This window comes from Lissotriton helveticus, chromosome 9, assembly GCF_964261635.1.
Source record: "Lissotriton helveticus chromosome 9, aLisHel1.1, whole genome shotgun sequence".
NCBI lineage: Eukaryota > Metazoa > Chordata > Amphibia > Caudata > Salamandridae > Lissotriton > Lissotriton helveticus.
Window position 1 is genome coordinate 916,893,756 of NC_136070.1, and position 19,169 is coordinate 916,912,924.

Here is a 19,169-nt window from a genome sequence, read left to right on the forward strand (position 1 = left end):
GTAAGTAGGGGAGGATGGTTCCTTGAAGTATAGGGGAGCATTTTGCGTTCAGGATTTTGTGGGTCACACAGAGGGTTTTGAACTGGATCCTCTCTGCCACTGGTAGCCAGTGTAAGGTGGATATGGCATTTCTGGCAGATTCTCTCCGAGGGATGTCCATAAGAAGCCTAGCTGCACAATTTTGTACCGCCTGAAGGCTCCTTATTGTAGACTGGGGTGAGCCCGCATATAGAGCATTCGCGTAATCCAGGCGCGAGAGTATCAGGGCCTGGACTACTAGTTTCTTGGACTCCCACGAAAGCAGTGGGAGGACTTTTCGCATCATCTTCATTAGTCCAAAACAACATCCTGCGACTTTCTGTGCTTGGGCTTTCATACTGAGTTTATTGTCTAGCCAGACACCGAGGGATTTGATTTTGTCTTTAGGGGTTGGAGCTTTGCCTAGACAATTTGGCCAGAGGGTAGAAACCCCCATCAAGAGTGGTTTACCCAGAAACATCAGTTCCGTTCAGCTGTAGAAAGGAGCTTTCCATCCAGGAAGCAATTGTTCTCATACAGTTTGCTAGGGTGTCTGGGCTATTTCCTGGATGGTTCAGGGAGACGATCAATTGGGTGTCGTCTGCGTATGTGATAATTCGAATTCCAAAGGGTTCCACTATTTTAGCCAGCAGGCTCATATAAATGTTGAAGAGTGTGGGGCTCAGGGACGAGCCCTGTGGTACCCCACATCTCAAGTGAGCAGGCACTACTTCTACAGGACGCAGACCTGGAGACATTCTACACTCTCCCCACTAGGGCCACCCTTTTATTCCCCTGCCCTTCACTCTTCACCATGCCTCCTCCATGCTTCCATAAAGGGAAATTGAGAGAACATCATCATGGATCTATTTCATGGGCACTATGTCTCTGGACTGCATCTTATCCTTCGGTTCACTGCTCCATCCAACAATGCCACTTGGCGGGTCCCTTCTGAGAATTAGCACTTCCGATTGGGCACTGCTGAACAGTGGGCTGCTTTCAGATGTACTCCCAGCCATAGGTGGGTCCATAGCCCAGTCACTTAATACTCTGCTTTAGCATTCCTTCAGCATTCCTTCATCATCACTCTATACCCAGACCCTCAAGTCCTGCCTTGGCCCTCAAATATACTTTTTATCTTGTTCTTTCTCACTTCAAAGCACCCTGAAGTGCTTCATTGGCTCCCCTGCTGAGACTGCGGGGAAATGGGAAAGAAACTTGGGGAGGGATCTAACTGACAAGGAATGGAGCAGAGTCCTGGAATCCCCCAAGAAAATATCACGGAATGCAGAACTGAAATATGTTCAGTTTAACTATGTACACATGACTTACTTGATACCGCATAGGATCTTTGTCACCTTTGGGGGAGAACCAAGGAGATGCCCGAGATGCAGTAATGATGATGAAGATTTCTTACATATGACCTGGGAGTGTGGGGTCACGGAAATCTTTTGGCATGAAGTACTCGCTAAACTCAATTGCACATGAAGGCGAGCTCTTAACTACACTGCAGACGTCTGCTTACTAGGACTCTTTCCTAGATAACCTAAGTGTAAAGTAGGAAACAGGTTTCTAGATTTGGCCCTTGCGCTAGCCAGGAGGCATATAGCAATTATGTTGAAAACATCCATGGGACTGCAGTGGAACGTCTGGGAGAGGAAGATGAATGCCTGGGCTGGAGCAGAGGAGAGAGCATTGGGCAAGAAAGAACTGGGGACTACGACAACGTCCAATCAACCAATCAATCAAAGTACGTGTAAAGCACGCTACTTACCCGTGAGGGTCTCAAGGCGCTGAGAGGAGGGGGTGCCGCTACTCCTCAAAGTGCCAGGTCTTGAGGAGTCTTCTGAAGGCGAGCAGGTCCTGGGTCTGCCGTAGGTGGGTAGGAGGGTGTACCAGGTCTTGTCGGCGAGGTAGGAGAAGGATCTGCCGCCGGAGGTTGTTCGTTGGATGCGGGGGACAGCAGAGAGGGCAAAGCTGGCGGAGCGGAGCTGGCGGGTGGGGGTGTAGAAGCTGAGTCTGCTGTAAAGGTAGGCTGGTCCGGCGTTGTGGAGTGCTTTGTGTGCGTGGGTGAGGAGCTTGAAGGTGATCCTCTTGTCGACGGGGAGCCAGTGTAGGTCTCTCAGGTGGGGGGTGATGTGGCTGCGGCAGGGGACGTTGACGATCAGTCGGGCGGAGGCATTTTGGATGCGTTGTAGTCGTCGTAGGTGTTTAGCTGGGATTCCTGCGTAGAGTGCGTTGCCGTAGTCCAGTCTGCTGCTGACGAGGGCCTGTGTCACCGTTCTTCTTGTTTCGGACATGATCCGCTTGTAGATCCTGCGGAGCATGCGGAGGGTGTTGTAGCAGGAGGAGGAGACGGTGCCCACCAGTTTAGACATGGAGAGGGAGGAGTCGAGGATGAATCCCAGGTTGCGTGAATGGTCGGTGGGGGTCGGTGCTGTTCCCAGTGTGGTCGGCCACCAGGAGTCGTCCCAGGCTGAGGGGGTGGGTCTGAGTATGAATACCTCTGTCTTGTCCGAGTTCAGCTTCAGACGGCTGTTCCTTATCCAGTCGGCGACAGCCTTCATTCCCTCGTGGAGGTTGGTTTTGGCGGTGTGCGGGTCCTTGGTGAGGGAGCGAATGAGCTGGGTGTCGTCGGCGTAGGAGATGATGTTGAGGTCGTGCTGGCGGGCCACTTGTGCGAGGGGGACCATGTAGACGTTAAACAGCGTGGGGCTGAGGGATGAGTCCTCCGGGACGCCGCAAATGATGTCGGTGGCCTCGGATCGGAAGGGCGGGAGGCGGACGCTCTGGGTTCTGCCGGAGAGGAAGGATGTGGCCAGTCAAGAGCCTTCTCTTGGATTCCGCAGAACAATGGGGGGGATGTACTGCATGCCTGGGAGTATCTGAGTTCTCCAAGTAGCACGGACAGAGAAAGCGAACCCACCTCAGCTTAACGTAGAGAAACAAAAAGAGCCCCGCATGGAAGTGTCATGTCTAGCCCTTGAGATAGGCTGCACAGCAGGGGATCTTGGACCACCACCTGCGTATAAGGGAAGGGGAACAGAGATTGATTAGATGTGAGACATATAGTGGAAATAAAGCTGGCCACCCACTGGGTCCCGAGGCGACTTAATCAGGGGATTTCTCCCCCCCCCTCAGCCCCCCTTTCTTTCTGTTGTTTTCCTTGCCCCCTATGTATATTACGGAATTAATAACGATCTACTGGCAGATAGCGCTGCGCTGGGCCGCGCCAGGCTGTTAGAAGGTTTGTTCTTAAATGTTTGGTTGGCACGATTCTTGCATATATGATTCTAAAGATGGCAGCGACACTACGCACCCAGACGCAGGCTGCAGGAAAAGCATGCACTCTTAATGGGAAGGTGGGCAAGGGAGCAGCTATGTTGATTTCAGTCCATGTTAAGGCAGAATGAGCAATCATAACCGATGAGCACCATGCCTACTATGACCCTCTCTGAAGACGCATCAGGGTCTTAAAGTGCTTAGTAACCATACCAGTCTCTGTAACATCTCAAATGTAAGAGAGCGTATATGTCTTATGCCCGATATTTGAATAATGTGATGTGATGATAAATGTATATTGAAATGGCAATAAAAATACGTTTAAAAAAAAAAAGCACCCTGAAGTGCCAGTGCTGAGTCTCTGCATAGCACTCCATCTACCTGGCTATCAAGGCCCACTCCATCTGCAGGCCTGCTGGCCCCTTGGATACTCATTCTCCTTCAATGGATTCCATCACTCCTTTAGCCCTTCGTACCCCACTGTTAATGCCTTCTCACTATACTCTGTTTACTGAGCCTATGAGGGTGCCAGCACTTTCTCCCAGATAAAAGCTCAGTTTCACTTCCCCCACTTCAGGCCCACAGATCCTTAAAACTCTCAGACACTAAAAGGGATGTTGCAGTGAGTAACACAGTATCATGAACACTTTCCAGCAAGGAATGTCCTAACATGCACGATCACTAAGGTGACACAATATAGAGATCGGAGTACTCCAGCATTTCCAATGTGGGGTACATACACAGTAATCACAATGTACATTTTTTACTTAGATATTTGTCGTATTTTTAGAGTGTTAGCCTAGCCACAAGGGCAAGCAGCACTTTACAGTCAATCATGTACATCAGCTATAAGCGAAAGAAAATGAGGTCTTGAGCTATTGGGGGTACACAAAACAGAAGTAAAATAGCGGGGCTCAGCAACAATTGGTACAATATCTCTAACATTATGAATATTAAATTCAGATGTCACAGAAGTACATTAGAAAAGATGAGGTAAAAAAGTGGACGAAGCTAAAAAAAAGTGCAGTCTAGAAGAATTATCCTGAAGAAACAAGTTACTTACCTGTAACTTTAGTTCTCCAGTATTGGTAACTTTCATAGATTCCCATTGCTTGTATCATTCCCCGTCGTCGGACTGTGAGCCTCGGTAATAATAAATATATATATATAAATATATACTTAGGTAAATACACCCTAATAGGTGTAAAAAGTAAAAAATTAGGCCTAGGCCTCATTATATTTTGTAGCCTATAGGTGTCCTTATGTAAAAGGACCCAAACTCACATTAGCAACCAATCAGATTAGCCTCACCCTGTGGAACCTTCCTGAGAAAGCTCAGAGCCTCAGATTTTCGTAGCCGTTGCTTTGCCACATAATCACCTAGCCCAGAAGTGAGCTTTCCCAGGGGAGGCGGGTGGGCGCATGGGAATCTATGAAAGTTACCAATACTGGAGAACTAAAGTTACAGGTAAGTAACTTGTTTCTTACTCCAGTATTGGAACTTTCATAGATTCCCATTGCTTGTATCAGAGTAGAAAGCAGTTAGCATACCTCAAACATTTCGTGCATAGTTATAGAACCATTATAAACCAATGATATTATACATCATAACAACAATAAATCAGTAACCATATCATAATAAACGAAATGTTTGAAAAAACAGGAGGAGGGAAGAGAGGAAAGCTCACCTCTTACTGGAAGAGATTTCTCAGGACTGCTTGTCCAACAGCCGAATCCCCCTTTGCAGCCGCCTCCAGGCAGTAGTGCCTCGTGAATGAGTGAGTACTGCTCCAGGTGGCCGCTCTGCAAATATCCTTTATCGATACTCCAGCAAACAGCGCTGTTGACGATGAGATCGATCTTGTGGAGTGCGCCTTCACCTGTCCTTCCAACGGTTTGCCTGCCGCCTGGTGGCAGAAACGGATCGCACTCGATATCCATCTGGAAATTCCCTGCTTTGACAAAGGAAATCCTTTTCTTGGGGCCCCGAAAGCCACAAACAGCTGGGGCGTCTTCCGAAATCCAGCTGTGCGTTGCAGATAAAATTTCAGACATCTCTGAACGTCCAGAGAATGAAGTGTCCTCTCAGCCTGAGTGGAAGGCCGAGGAAAAAAAGAATTCAGAACCACCGGTTCATTAAGATGAAAGTCTGTCGGTACCTTCGGAATGAACTTGGGGTTCATTCGTAGGATCAATGTATCATTCTTGAACTGCAAGAAAGGTTCTTTGATAGTTAAAGCCTGCAGTTCTCCTACTCTCCTTGCAGATGTGAGTGCCAGAAGAAGCGCCACTTTCCATGATAGGAACTTCAGGTCTGCCCTATGTATTGGCTCAAATGGCGATCTCATCAGTTGAGCCAGGACCACATTCAAGTGCCAAACCGGAGGTGGGGGCCTAACTGGCGGAAAAACTCTAAACAGCCCTTTCAGGAATTGCTTTATTATCCTTGTTGATAGTAGAGAAGGGCCCGATCTTGTCCTTCTGTACCTGGAAATAGCTGCCAAGTGGACCTTGATGGAAGCATGAGCCAGACCTGCCTGTGCCAAAGATAGAATGTATGGCAAGAGCTGATGCGGAGCTGATGAGAATGGATGCACTCCATCTCTCTGGCACCATAAATAGAACCTTTTCCATTTCGCTCTATATGTCTTATTAGTGCTAGGAGCTCGTGCCTGTGACAAAATGTTCCTGCATTCTTCTGAAATGTCTAAATCCTTAAACTCTCTGTGTTCAGGAGCCAAGCTGTCAACTGAAGTGAGCTCGGGTTCGGGTGGAGAACCTGGCCGTTGTTCATTGATAGAAGGGTCTGGTTGGGGTGCAGATGAATGGGCCGCTTTTCCGATAGAAGAAGCAACTCCGTGTACCAGAACTGGCGAGCCCAGGCAGGCGCTATTAGTATCATCCTGCACTTGTCCAGCTTGAGCTTCTTGAGGACACGAGGAATCAGGGGAAATGGCGGAAAGGCGTAAACAAATGCGCCGGACCAAGACATCAAAAGGGCATTCCCCAGTGACCCTCGATGGTGTTCCCTGCTCGCATAACACCGGCATTTCTTGTTCCTCGGTGTTGCAAACAGGTCGATCGCTGGGGTTCCCCAACGGGAGAAGATGTCCTTGACCACTGTGTTGTCCAGTTCCCACTCGTGTGAGACTGCCCTCAAGCGGCTTAGCGTATCTGCCTTCGTGTTGCATACTCCTGGAAGGTGTTCCACCACGAGCGTGATGTTCTGTGAGATCACCCACTCCCACAGCAGCTGGGCTTCCTGAGAAAGCAGTTGCGATCTTGTGCCGCCCTGCTTGTTGACGTAATGCATTGCGGTGGTGTTGTCCGTACGCACCAGGATGGCCGAATTTGAAATCCTTGGAAGGAACGCCAACATCGCCAACCGAATAGCCCTTAGCTCCAGAATGTTGATATGCAAGCGACGTTCTACTGGTGTCCAGTGGCCACTGACCTGGAGATCTTGCATGACCGCTCCCCAACCCTGAAGGGAGGCGTCTGTGGTAATGACGCGAGGAGCCGGTGCCGCTCTGAAACTGAGACCCCCTGCGAGGTGAGATTTCTTCATCCACCATGAAACCGTCCGTTTCATCTGCTGGGTGACCGTTACTTTGTCGTCGAACGACCCTTCCACTTGTCTCCACTGAAGGTCCAGTTCCTCCTGCAAGGGGCGCATTCGCAGCCTGCAGTGCGGAATCAATTGAATACAGGATGAAATCGACCCTAGAAGAGATTTGTACATCCTGACTGTCATCCAAGTTTTCCTCTGCAGCCGAGCGGCTGAAGACATGAGTTTCATCTGTCTCTCTTCCGATGGGAAGGCTTTGCACAACTGAGTATCGAGTATCGCTCCCAAGAACTTCACCATACCTGACGGTTGAAGAACCGATTTCTCTCTGTTGAGTTGCAAGCCCAGATGAATGAAGAGGCTCAAGCATGTGTCCACTGCTTCTGTTGCCTCTTGGAAGCTTGGTGCCTTCAGCAGCCAGTCGTCTAAGTACGGGAATACTTCCAGCGACTGTCTTCTCAGAAAAGCTGCTACCGGGGCCAGCACCTTTGTGAATATCCGAGGAGCGGATTTTAATCCAAATGGGAGCACCATGAACTGGAAGTGACTCTTGCCCACTGTGAAGCGAAGAAAACGTCTGTGAGCCGGATGGATCGGGATATGAAAATAGGCATCTTCCAGGTCTAGTGTAGCCATGAAATCGCCTGGATTCAAGAGGCGCAATATGTCCTGGAGTGAAATCATCCGAAACGACAGCTTTACGAGATAGGTATTGAGCTCCCTTAAGTCCAGGATCGGACGCCACTTTAGTTTCGTTTTTCGGATCAGAAAAAATCTTGAATAGAAACCTTCTCCTCTTTGTGATAGGGGAACACGTTGGATCGCCCTCTTCTGAAGCATTTGTTGAACTTCCAATTGCAGAAGGTTTAGATGTTTTGAAGTAGTGGCGTGGGGAGCTCTTGTAGGTGGAAACTCCTGGAATTCTAGCGTATGCCCATGTCGGATGATGTTCAATACCCACTGATCCGATGTTATTTCTTCCCAGCTGCTCAGATGTTGAGATATCCTGCCGCCCACTGGAGATACCAGAGGCGGAGGAACAGTTGGCAGAGTCAGGAGGCCGCTATTGACGCTTGCCAGCGTCTTTGCCCTGACGCCCTTGACGTCCACGAGCGTTCTGACGAGAGAACGATTGAGACTGTGACTGTCGCTGATAATATTGATTGCCGTACTGTGGTCTGTACGACTGCGACTGCTGCGAGTATCGCTGTTGCTGATAACCACCTCTTGGCAAAGTGAAGCCTCTTCCTCTCGCTCCACGGAATGGTGTCTTTCTATATTGTAGGTTCCCCAGAGCCCTTGCTGTCTCTGTGTCCTTCTTTATTCCCTGTAGGGTGTCATCGACATGTTTCCCAAATAACATGTCCCCATCAAAGGGCAAGTCCAGAATCTTATTTTGGACCTCTGGTCGAAAGTAAGTCGCTCGTAGCCACCCCTGCCGTCGAAGAACAGCCGCGCTGCCCAGAGCACGGAAAGAAATGGTGGCGATGTCCATCGCACAATCAATCATTTCCGAAGAAGACCGTTGTCCTTCTTCCAGAAGTTTCTGTGCTTCGGCTCTAGGGTCATCCGCCAGCAATTCCACATAGTGTGCCACATCACTCCACATCTGGCGGTCGTATCTTGCTAGAATCGCCAAGGCATTGGCCGCCCTGACCAGCAAGCTAGCCATAGACGAAAATCGCTTTCCAGCGTTGTCTAACCTTCTACCCTCCTTGTCCGGTGGAGTTGTGAGGGTGGCCGAAGGATTCCGTGATTTCTTCTGCGCCGCCTGCGATATGACTGAGTCTGGTCTAGGTTGTCCAATCAAGCAGGCGGGACTGTCATCCGGAGCTTTATACTTTTTCTCCAAGCGTGGAAGTGTTGGAATGACTGTCGCTGGAGACTGCATCACCTTCTTTCCTTCATCCCAAATGTGCTCTACAATGGGAATCGAACGCACTGTCTTACGGTATGCCTCTTTAAAATCATACAAAAAACAATCCGTAGATGTTGCCGGCATGGCTAGCTTAAAGCGTGCCGTGGCTCTTTCCATCAAGCTGAAGAAACCTCCCACATCCGCCGGATGTGAATCTACCGGGTCCGGCACCGGAGAAGCCGGATCCTGTGCTATATACTGGTTCCATTCGTTATCAGGATTCTGATCCTGGTTGTGTTCATCCTCATCCGAGGTATCATCTTGGACCTGTGTCTGCCGAGGATATTCCCTCTCTTCTTCCCCCTGTGAAGGGGCCACAGACTGAACTGCCATCACCTGTGGCTGAACATGCGCCTGACCTTCCACTGGTCGCGACCCTTGCCTGCTTCTATACTCCTCCAGCATTGCTCTCAAGTCCGTCAAAAGACTCATAGGCATTGTAACCGTGCCCTGTTGTGCCTGAGTTTCCTGGTATGTGACCTGTTTTTGTTGTCGCTGCTCCTGCCCATAATAGTACTCATCATCCTGGTCAGAATCGTGGTATTTCAGATGCAACTGAGATGGGCTATATGCATCCCCATACATCTCATTCTCCGAGTACTCATCCTCGTCCAACAACAGGGCTGGGGGTAATGATGACACCTTTCTAGGTGAAGTCATATCCGGAGTTATTCTCCTCTTCCTGGCGCCTCTATCACCTGCCGTCGACGGCATCTCCATAGTCTGAACCGTCGTCGACGGGACTGTCGACGAGATAAACTTCACCGTCGACGGGATCGCCATCGTCGACGGGCTCGTCATCGTCGACGGGTTCGTCATCGTCGACGGAACTTGCATCGTCGACGGGCTCACCCTCGTCGACGAGATCGTCGTCGTCGACGAGATTGCCACCGTCGACGGGATAGTCATCGTCGACGGAATTGTCTTCGTCGACGAGGTGGTAACCGTCGACGTAGTCATCGTCGTCGACGCTGTCGTCGACCCAGTCTTCGTCGACGGCATCGTCGTCGAGGTCCTCGTCGACGCCGTCGTCGTCGTCATCCTCGTCGTCGATGGATGGCTCGTCGACGTATGAGGAGACAAAGTCACCACAGAGGCTTTAGAGCCTTTTTTGACCACTGTTGAAGCCTCTACAGTTGGTTTCTTGAAGGACTTAGAAACTTTCTCCTGATGTGAAGGCCCAGCCGAGCCCTCATCCAGTTTTGCCTTCTGCACCTGAGGTGCTAGCCTTTCCCTCTCCTTTACACTCTCGTGAGGAGATTCGCTAGGCCCGGGCTTGCCAGACCTATCAGAGGTCCCACGCATAGCCTTTGAGGGGGGTTCAGATGAAACTTCCTCAGATGGTACACCCCTCTTCAAAGATGTCTTGGAAGATGATGATCTGGCATCTTCATCATCACTAGAAACCACTTCTTCCTTCTTTTCCAACTTTCTAAGCCAAAGAAGTAACCTTCCTTCACGATCACGAAGGGTCTTAACAGACATCATCCTGCATATCTTACAACCCTCTGGCTTGTGGTCAGGGTATAAACAGTATATACAATCCTTGTGTTTATCCTCAGTATAAAGTCGTTTTTTGCCACAAGTGGCACAAGGCCTGAAAAGGCTCTTCTTTTCCTTATCAGCCATAGTAAGAATTCAAAGGAATCCTGTCAAAAAACAGCTTAAATAGTACCTCAAAGTAGAAGTTAGAACAGAGCTCTAAGGAGACTCCCTGTCATCAACGATGCGGTAGAAAATCTGAGGCTCTGAGCTTTCTCAGGAAGGTTCCACAGGGTGAGGCTAATCTGATTGGTTGCTAATGTGAGTTTGGGTCCTTTTACATAAGGACACCTATAGGCTACAAAATATAATGAGGCCTAGGCCTAATTTTTTACTTTTTACACCTATTAGGGTGTATTTACCTAAGTATATATTTATATATATATATATTTATTATTACCGAGGCTCCCAGTCCGACGACGGGGAATGATACAAGCAATGGGAATCTATGAAAGTTCCAATACTGGAGTAACAGGTAAGTCTTCAATACTTTTCTGCCATTTTTAATAAGGTTTGATATTTCTTTAAGCATTGCTAAACGGTCTAATAATATAGGTATTTCAGTACGCAATATTACTGCTGTTCTGCAATTGAGTTTCCTAGAGTATGCCATCACTAATGTAGGACAATGCAGAGATCATAGGAGAATATCACTGTGATGGATGTGAAAGAGGTCACAGTTTATGTTATCAATTCTACATAGCACCAACTGGTGAAATGTTTTAAGCATTCACTATTCAGCTTATTTTCTGGGCTCAATAACCCTCATACAAGAAAGGAGATTCACCAGTATCACCAACAGCACCAACAGCAATCGTCTACTTCTCTGCTAATCTTAAGTATCGATCCAGTACCTTGCATGTAATTAAAAAGAAGTCAGAAGCCCCATATGCATAAACAGTATATTACTTTAATACATTTATCAAAGACATAAAGTCGGAAGGGATCCTCTTACTACGATGTTCAGGGCAAATGCCCAAAGCTTCACGGTGACCCCCACCTGACACACAGGTTGCTGACTTACTGAAAGAAAGACAACAGCCCTAAGCTTCACGGTGACCGCCAGCTGGCATATGGGGACGTTGACTTTCAACCCTAAACTTCACAGTGCCCCCCCTCCCCACCATCTGGCATATGCTGGTTGCTAACTTACTCCAGCAAGGGTGACAGCCCTAAGCCTCACATTGATCTCCGCCTGGCATTTGGGGGTCGCCAACTTTCAACAGCAAGGGTGATGGTCCTAATTTTTTAATTGTCATCCTTTTGATGGACTGTATGGGTACCTTTCATAGAACGGGGGGGGAGGGAGGATCAGTGAGAAATTTTCAGTTAGACAGAGTCACTAGCAGAAAATATAGAGACTTCTACCTGCAGATTCCTCACTTGTAAATAGTAAAGCAGTGTACCTACCCTAGTGGTGGGTCAGCAGGAGAGATCTGGCAAAGCGTCTGCCCCACTGAATCTGTCTATCCAGGCAGTAATGCTTGGTGAACATGTGCAGGAATGCCCACGAAGCAACCTGGAAAATTTCTATGACTGACACATCACATGCCAACAAAGTGGTAGCAGCCCTTGCTTTGGTGGAATCAACATGTAAGCCTTATGGGAGCAGCTTTTTGGCTAGCCAGTAGCAGATTTTAATGGAAAAACAATCCATCTGAAGATGGTCCTTGTTTGCACTGCTTTGCCTTTCTTAGCACCAGAGAAAACAATGAAAAGTTGGCCACCCTGTTGGTAAAATCTGCTCCAATCAATATAGAAGCTGTGGACCCTCTTTCGGTCAAGGCGATGTAGCCATTCTTCCTCCTTGGAGGGATGAGGAAGTGCATAGAAGACCTGTAAAGTGTTGTATTGCCCTGTGTGTAAGAGGGTGACTGCTTGGGCAGAAATGACACTTTCGTCTGGCTGACAAGTTGGTCTGGGAAGAATGATGCATATGGTGTTACCACAGAAAATGGGTGGAGGTAGCTCCCTCACTTGGCCACTATTATGGCAATATGGAATGCGGTTTTGAAAGTAAGAAGACAAAAAGAACAAATGTACATGGGTTTGAAGGGAGTGCACATCAAATGGGTGAGGAACAAATTAAGGTCCTACTGTGGAATCACTAACTGAGTTGGCGGAGACATCTGGGTTGACAAGGGTTGGATGTTTCAGGAAGAACACCAGTCCACAAACTTCTTCCAGCATCCTGTGTACACAGATATGGTTGATAGGCACCTGGTTGGTAGGATGACACAAACCACTTTGGGGGAAGATTGTAATCCATCAACAGTTGTCCCTTAAACTCCATACATAGGGGTGTAGGGTATACAGGTTTGGGTCCCCCCTGGTAAGGGACCAGGGGGGAACAGCGATTCTGGTAATGCTGGACCTGTCTGCAGCCTTCGACACGGTCGACCATACCATCTTGGTCGACCGTGTCGAAAAGATCGGCCTTTGTCACTCCGCCAAAGACCTGCTTGCATCTTTTCTAGTGAATAGAACGCAAGCGGTCACCTTAGGACCCTTTCAATCGACACCACAATCGTCACCATGTGGAGTTCCTCAAGGCTCATCCCTCAGTCCGACACTTTTTAATATCTATGTGTCGGACCTTGCTAATGTCATCAAAGCACATGGGATGAGCCTAACCTCCTATGCTGACGACACTCAGTTGGTGCTAGCTATTAAAGGTGACGGGCCTCAAATGGCAAAGAAATTTAATAAAGGACTGCTAGATATAGGAGAATGGATGGCTAGCAACTGTTTAAGGCTGAACTCGGATAAAACTGAGGTGGTCATTTTTGGACCCCTTTTTCCGAGTTGGCCATTAAACTGGTGGCCTGAAACTTTTGGCACCCCTCCAAAACCCACAGCCAAGGTCAGGAACCTGGGTATCATCTTTGACGATGGACTAACTTTTATGGACCACGCTAAAAAAACAGCATCCACAGCTCATTTTAAATTAAAGATGATTAGGAAGATTCGTCCGTTTCTTCCGGAAACAGCTATCAAAACTTTGATTAGCTCATTAGTATTGTCCACCCTGGACTACTGCAACGGATTATTCCTTAACGCACAATCCAGAGTCATAAGGAAACTTCAATCCATTCAAAATGCCGCAGCTCGCTTGCTTGCGAGGAAAACAAAGTTTGAGCCCACATCAAAAGTCATAAAGGAATACCACTGGCTTACAATTAGGAACAGAATACACTTTAAATCCTTATGCATAGTTTACAAGGCTCTGAATGAGCAAGGTCCACATTTTCTGAAAGAGCAACTCCAACACTATAAACCAAGTAGACTGCTCCGATCAGCCACTCTCCACCAGTTAACTGTTCCACGGGCTAGAACAGTTTCCTGGGGCGATCGCCGCTTTTTGGTGGCTGCCCTGAAACTGTGGAACACCCTCCCCCAACATATCAGGCAAAGCCCCTCCCTCTTCCAGTTTCGTAAACAACTAAAAACTTGGCTCTTTGAGCAATAATCTTCCACCATGTTTTCCAGTTCCCCCAATGAAAATAAGGGCAGTTTTAGCGCCGAGACGCCTACGGGTATTTGTTGCGCTTTAGAAATGTCAAAAATAAATAAATAAATAAATACACTACAATGCACTGCTGCTGTGATAAGAGGTCCTCCCGAAGGGGCAGTCGAATCAGAAAACATATGCTCACTGCCAAAGTTTCCAGGTGCCACACTCTTCTCACCCAGTCTGACGCCTCTAGGATGACTTTGGCCTGGTCTTTCTTGATCTTCTTGAGTACTCTGGACAGGAGAGGTAGGAGTGGAAAGGTGTACAGGAGTCAGAACACCCAGTGCTGGCGGATGGCATCAACAGGGGGTAATGCCTTGGGAACTCCAACGAGTCAATGTTCTCCCTATTGATGGAAGATGCCCTGTCCTATCTCTAAGAGTAATCGTCATTTGTGATCTGCTAAGGAGCATTGGCTGAGTTTGTCTGCCCTGACAATTAAAGATCCTGCTAGGTGGCCTGAGAGTTCAGCCACTTCCAGAAGCACAAGGCCTCCTGACAGAAAGCACAAGGCCTCCTGACAGAGGGCCCATAACCCCACACCACTCTGTTTATTGCAGCACCTGATGGCAGTCGTACCCATTACTTCTTGAGGATACCTTCAGTGCCAAGTGAATTGCTCACAACTTCAGTAGGCTGATATGGAGGATAGCTTCCACCGGAGACCAGAGTCTCTGATGTCCACCTCTCCCAGATTAACTCCACAACCCAGTAATGGTGCATCTGTTGCAACACTTAGTTCTAGGGGGTAGGGAGAGGGGTTGCCGCCAGTCCAGCTGCAGTTAAGCACCCACCACGGCAGGTCTTTCACAGTCTCCTTTGACACCTAGATGGAGTCAGATAGATTACCTTGGTGTTGAGCCCACTGAAACTTCCCATCCTACAGTACAGCCTGCATGTGCCATTTGGCATGGTCAACATGCAGAATGCAGGAGGCCAAGAAGCCCAGAAACCTCAAAGCCACTCTCACTAAAACAGAGGTCAAAGGCTGAAACAATGGGATCATAGCCCGAATATCCTGGACTCGTTGACGAGGAGGGATGGCTTGGAAGAACACTGTATCAGGATATCTCCAATCAAAGTGAGTCGTTTTGAAGGACTCAGGGGTGACTTTGGCACAGTGATGGTACAGCGTAACAGTGTTAACAGGTCGGCTTACGACAGCTTCAGGGGAGCCTGCCTTCAGAAGCCACTCATCGAGGTATGGGAAGACTAGTATTACCAACCTTCACAGATTGGCTGTGACCAACATCATCGTCTTAGTGAACACACAAAGTGCAGTGGTAAGGCCAAAGGGGAGTGGGGAGCACGGAGAACTGAAACATGGCCTACCTGGAACCACAGGCAATGTCTGTGACACTGTAGGACAGGGATGTGAACAAATGCGTCTTGCAAGTCCAGCGCAATTATTCAGTCTCCTGGGCCCAAGGCATACAGAACTTGCCAGTGTGATTATCCTGAACTTGTCCTTCAGGAGGAAGAAGTTCAGAAGGCAAAGATCTAGAATGGGACTGAGGCCTCAATCCTTCTTCGGTATCAGAAATTAAAGGGAATAACAACCAGTCCCGATCTCTGATGCTGGCAACCTCTCTCTTGCTCTGTTAGCCAAGAGAGAGAAGTGGTCCTCAGGAAGGTGCTGAAGTACATGTGGCATGTCAGGGGAAAAGGATCTAGAGTACCCATTGGTCTGATGTGATGTTCCTCCATCTGGGGAGGCGAAAGGTGACTCGACCTCTTACTGGGTGGTCAAGTGACACCAAAGATAAATTAAAGTGGTTCTTAAACTGTAGGAATGGCGTTTGGGGTCTGTATAGTGAGTTGCCCCTCAGGGCATGAACGCTAATAGCTGGCTGACCACAGCCTCACTACCAAAAGGGCTGGGAGGCCTGTTGTTGCTGAGGCACTTCTTGGGCTGCCTCTACTGATAGCCCCTGCCGAAATATGGAAAGGGTTGCTGTTGTGGGGGGCGACACCCGAACAGGCTGAGCTAGGTCCAGGGAAAAAGCGATGGCCTTGCTCCTTTTAAACTTTTCAAGCGCCAAACCATGCTTTGGTCCAAAAGGTTTTGAGACATCAAAAGGCATGTCCACCAGGGACTACTGTGCGTCTTATCAAAAGCCAGTGGATCAAATCAAGGTGTGGCACTGAAGCACCACCCTAGTCCTGACTGCCCCCCCAAGCAGACATGTCCAGGCCAGAACAGATAGAATATTTCGCTGCATCTTGACCATTAAGGATTAGATGTTGCAGCTGACAAGATGTCCCCCACTCTGTCTCACAAGGTGTGAGATTACAGTCCTGGGAGTGTGAAATCTGGTAAAGTTTTCCATCTGTTCGCTGATTCGCTGCCTTGAGTGTCATAGGAAATTAATTTGGGTTCAGACTGCTAGCTGATGCCTACACAACCAAACTCTTTGGGGTGGTGTGGTGGAGCAGAAAGTTGTGGCCCCCCGTCTTGCCTGTGTCATCTTGCCACTTGTCTGTTTATGATGAGCAAGATCCTGGTCTGACCAGGTGCCCATCAGCCCATCAAAGAGAAGATCATTAAAGGGCAGAGGAGGTTCTTGGGTGATAGTGGCAGGCTTAGAGACCTCATTAAGAACATTAGTTTTGATCTATTGCAGGGGCAGTGAACGATCCAAGACCTCCACGACCATTCGGATCACTTTGGTAAAGTAGGTAGAGTCTTTAGTAGCTATTGGCTGATTACGGGAGATTAGGCCACTATCAGGGGAGGTGTCCAAACCACTAGAATCATCTATGGCGTAAAAAATATTGCCCTCTTTCTAGAAATCATCATCAAACCCGAACCTGGTCTTCATTGTAGTGGTGCTATGTGTCAGGGTTGAAATGGCCATAATGGTGTAGTCTTTAGACAGGGGCTAAGTTTCCAAAGCTGATAATGGTATTGGATTTGGGCCCAACATCAGACGTTGTACCAAGGCTGAAGCTGACAGCGTCGGGCTCAGCCAACGGACAGACCACTGGTCGAAGTCAATTGGCACAGTCGGTGTCAGGGATGGATATGTCCATGGGCAGCCACCTCGAATCTGTGAGGCTTGGAAGTATTCCAGAGGGATTGGGCTGAGCACCAAAACTTTTGTCCATGTCCTCATAGAGGAGGTATAGGAAGAGTCAGCTCCTCACGAGGGTGCGGCTACGAGGACGGAAAGGGCTCGGGCGTTGTGTGACTCTGATTAGGGAGAGTGGAAGGACGAAGGGGGGCCATATTTCAACTGTTTTGCATTTTTGTGAACTTACAGGACTACCAGAACTCAGCAACTTTGACTTGGAGCGGCCTCAGGAACGGGATCACATCTGCGCCCTTGATCGTTTCTTTGTTGCAGAGTACGGTGATGGCGAGTTTGGCTTTGCGATGGTGGATGGCCTTACGGCTTATTTTCACAAAGTAGAATGACACATACTCATGTGAGGCACCATGGCACCACAGGCAGATGTCATGGGTGTGTCACTGACATCTGCCGGTCCCAGTCACAATGCAGCTTAAAACAGTTGTTTTAGAGCACCTCTCTGCCCACTGAAAATTCTATCTGAAGACAGCTGATAAATCAGAATTAATGTCGAAGGCATATAAAAAATGGAACTGAAGTCAACATGCTCAGGCAGCATACATATAGAGGCACGACGACAAATCCGGAGCAAACTGATCCAACGCGGAGCCACACAACACCACCTGTCGATACACAAAGGAATTGCTTTAACGTTTCACGATCCAGTCTGCCTCCTAGGGAAATTCACAAGGTGAGGAGCCTTTCACTGTGGCATAGTGCCCACTCTAAGTAGGGTAAAAGTAATAACCACTGAAACATCTGCCCAATGGTCTTGCCAAAAAGAGGTGTAGTAGCTGGCAGTGATTAATCAGTGGCTTCACACGCCTCACACTGACCAGGCGTACCAACTGGATAGACAGAACCTAGGACCAGGAGGGATCAATTGGGCACTCTTTAATAATAAACGAAAATCAGACCTTGTAGGACCGACCATGCATACCGTTAACACATGGCATACAGTGACATGACATTTGGGTTGGAATGGGAGGCTAACACAGCACACTCCATTATGGCACACGGGTAAGCGAGGCAAACTGGGCAAAAGCAAGCGGTTTCAACAATGGGACGGTATAGGGATCTCACGTCTAGGTGACCTCTGGAGAGGGCATAGAGTCGTCACATTTGCCCACTTACAAGAACAATATGAAATGGCGCCCACTGAAATGTTCTGCTACATACAGATTAGAGTTGCACTTGAAGCAGCCGTTCCACAAGATACGGTCCTCCTGTAGGCCCCCCCATTAGAGGACCGACTACTAACAGAATACTTAGAAAAAAAAGCGATCTCACTCACATACCGAAATATCGTTAATAATCAGCCAGATCTTATGAAATCGCTGAGGAAAAAATGGCAAACTGATGTTGGCGAACTAAACGACTTGGACTTACAGGAGGCGCTAGAATCCCCTAGGGAGGTGGCAATACCATCTAGGCTGCGTCTGGTACTGTTCAAGGTACTCCTCAGGACGTATTTCACCAGAGTGACGTTATGTAAGATAGGGAGGATTATGGTTCAGTCCTGTCTGTGCAAGTGTGGTGGCTCAGGCGCCTTTTATCACACACTCTGGGACTGCTCTGTAAATGCAGCATATTGGACTGCAGTAATGAACGTTATCACGCAGGTCAGCGCCAACCCTGCTCCACGTGAACCTAAACGATGTCTCCTAAACATCTGGGAACCAACAGACATGAATCACACAGCGCAAGCTTAGGCAACCCTAGGTATGACAATAGCGAAACGAAATGTTGCCAAGCACTGGGGGGTGGCTACGTTCCCAATCCTGGAAGACTGGTGCCAAGATATGGATATGGATATGGCCATGGCGGTGGAAAAGGCTACGTGTACTCACAGAGGGTGCCCTAAAAAATGGAAGAGAATGTGGGGAAAATGGATTGCCTTTAGGGGAAACTTATGTGCCCCTCTGATAATACACTCAGAAGATGATATGTAACAAAACTTGACTGTTCACTGTGACCATAACACCGTATAGTAAATGTGCAATATGCTTATGTCCTGGGTGTCCAATGATGAAAACTGTTATTGCGCAAACATGTTCCGCTGTAACTGTTATTATTGCAAATCCAAACTTCAATAAAAATAATAATAAAATAAAAACAGAGGTGTAGTCTACAGACAAATAATCCCATTCCCTGTAAAACTTGATTCGCACAAAAAGCTTTCAATGGGCGACAACCATCATACCAAATACATTTTAAAAAAACACTGCCATGTATCCCATCATCTCTGGAAGGGCA

At 48.2% G+C, this 19,169-nt stretch overlaps 1 protein-coding gene across 1 annotated transcript in view; it reads right to left on the bottom strand.

Moving 5' to 3' along the window:
• RYR1 (ryanodine receptor 1) overlaps nucleotides 1-19,169 on the bottom strand; it is a 1,073,089-nt gene that overhangs the window by 711,701 nt on the left and 342,219 nt on the right. The gene's annotated exons all lie outside the window — the stretch shown is intronic.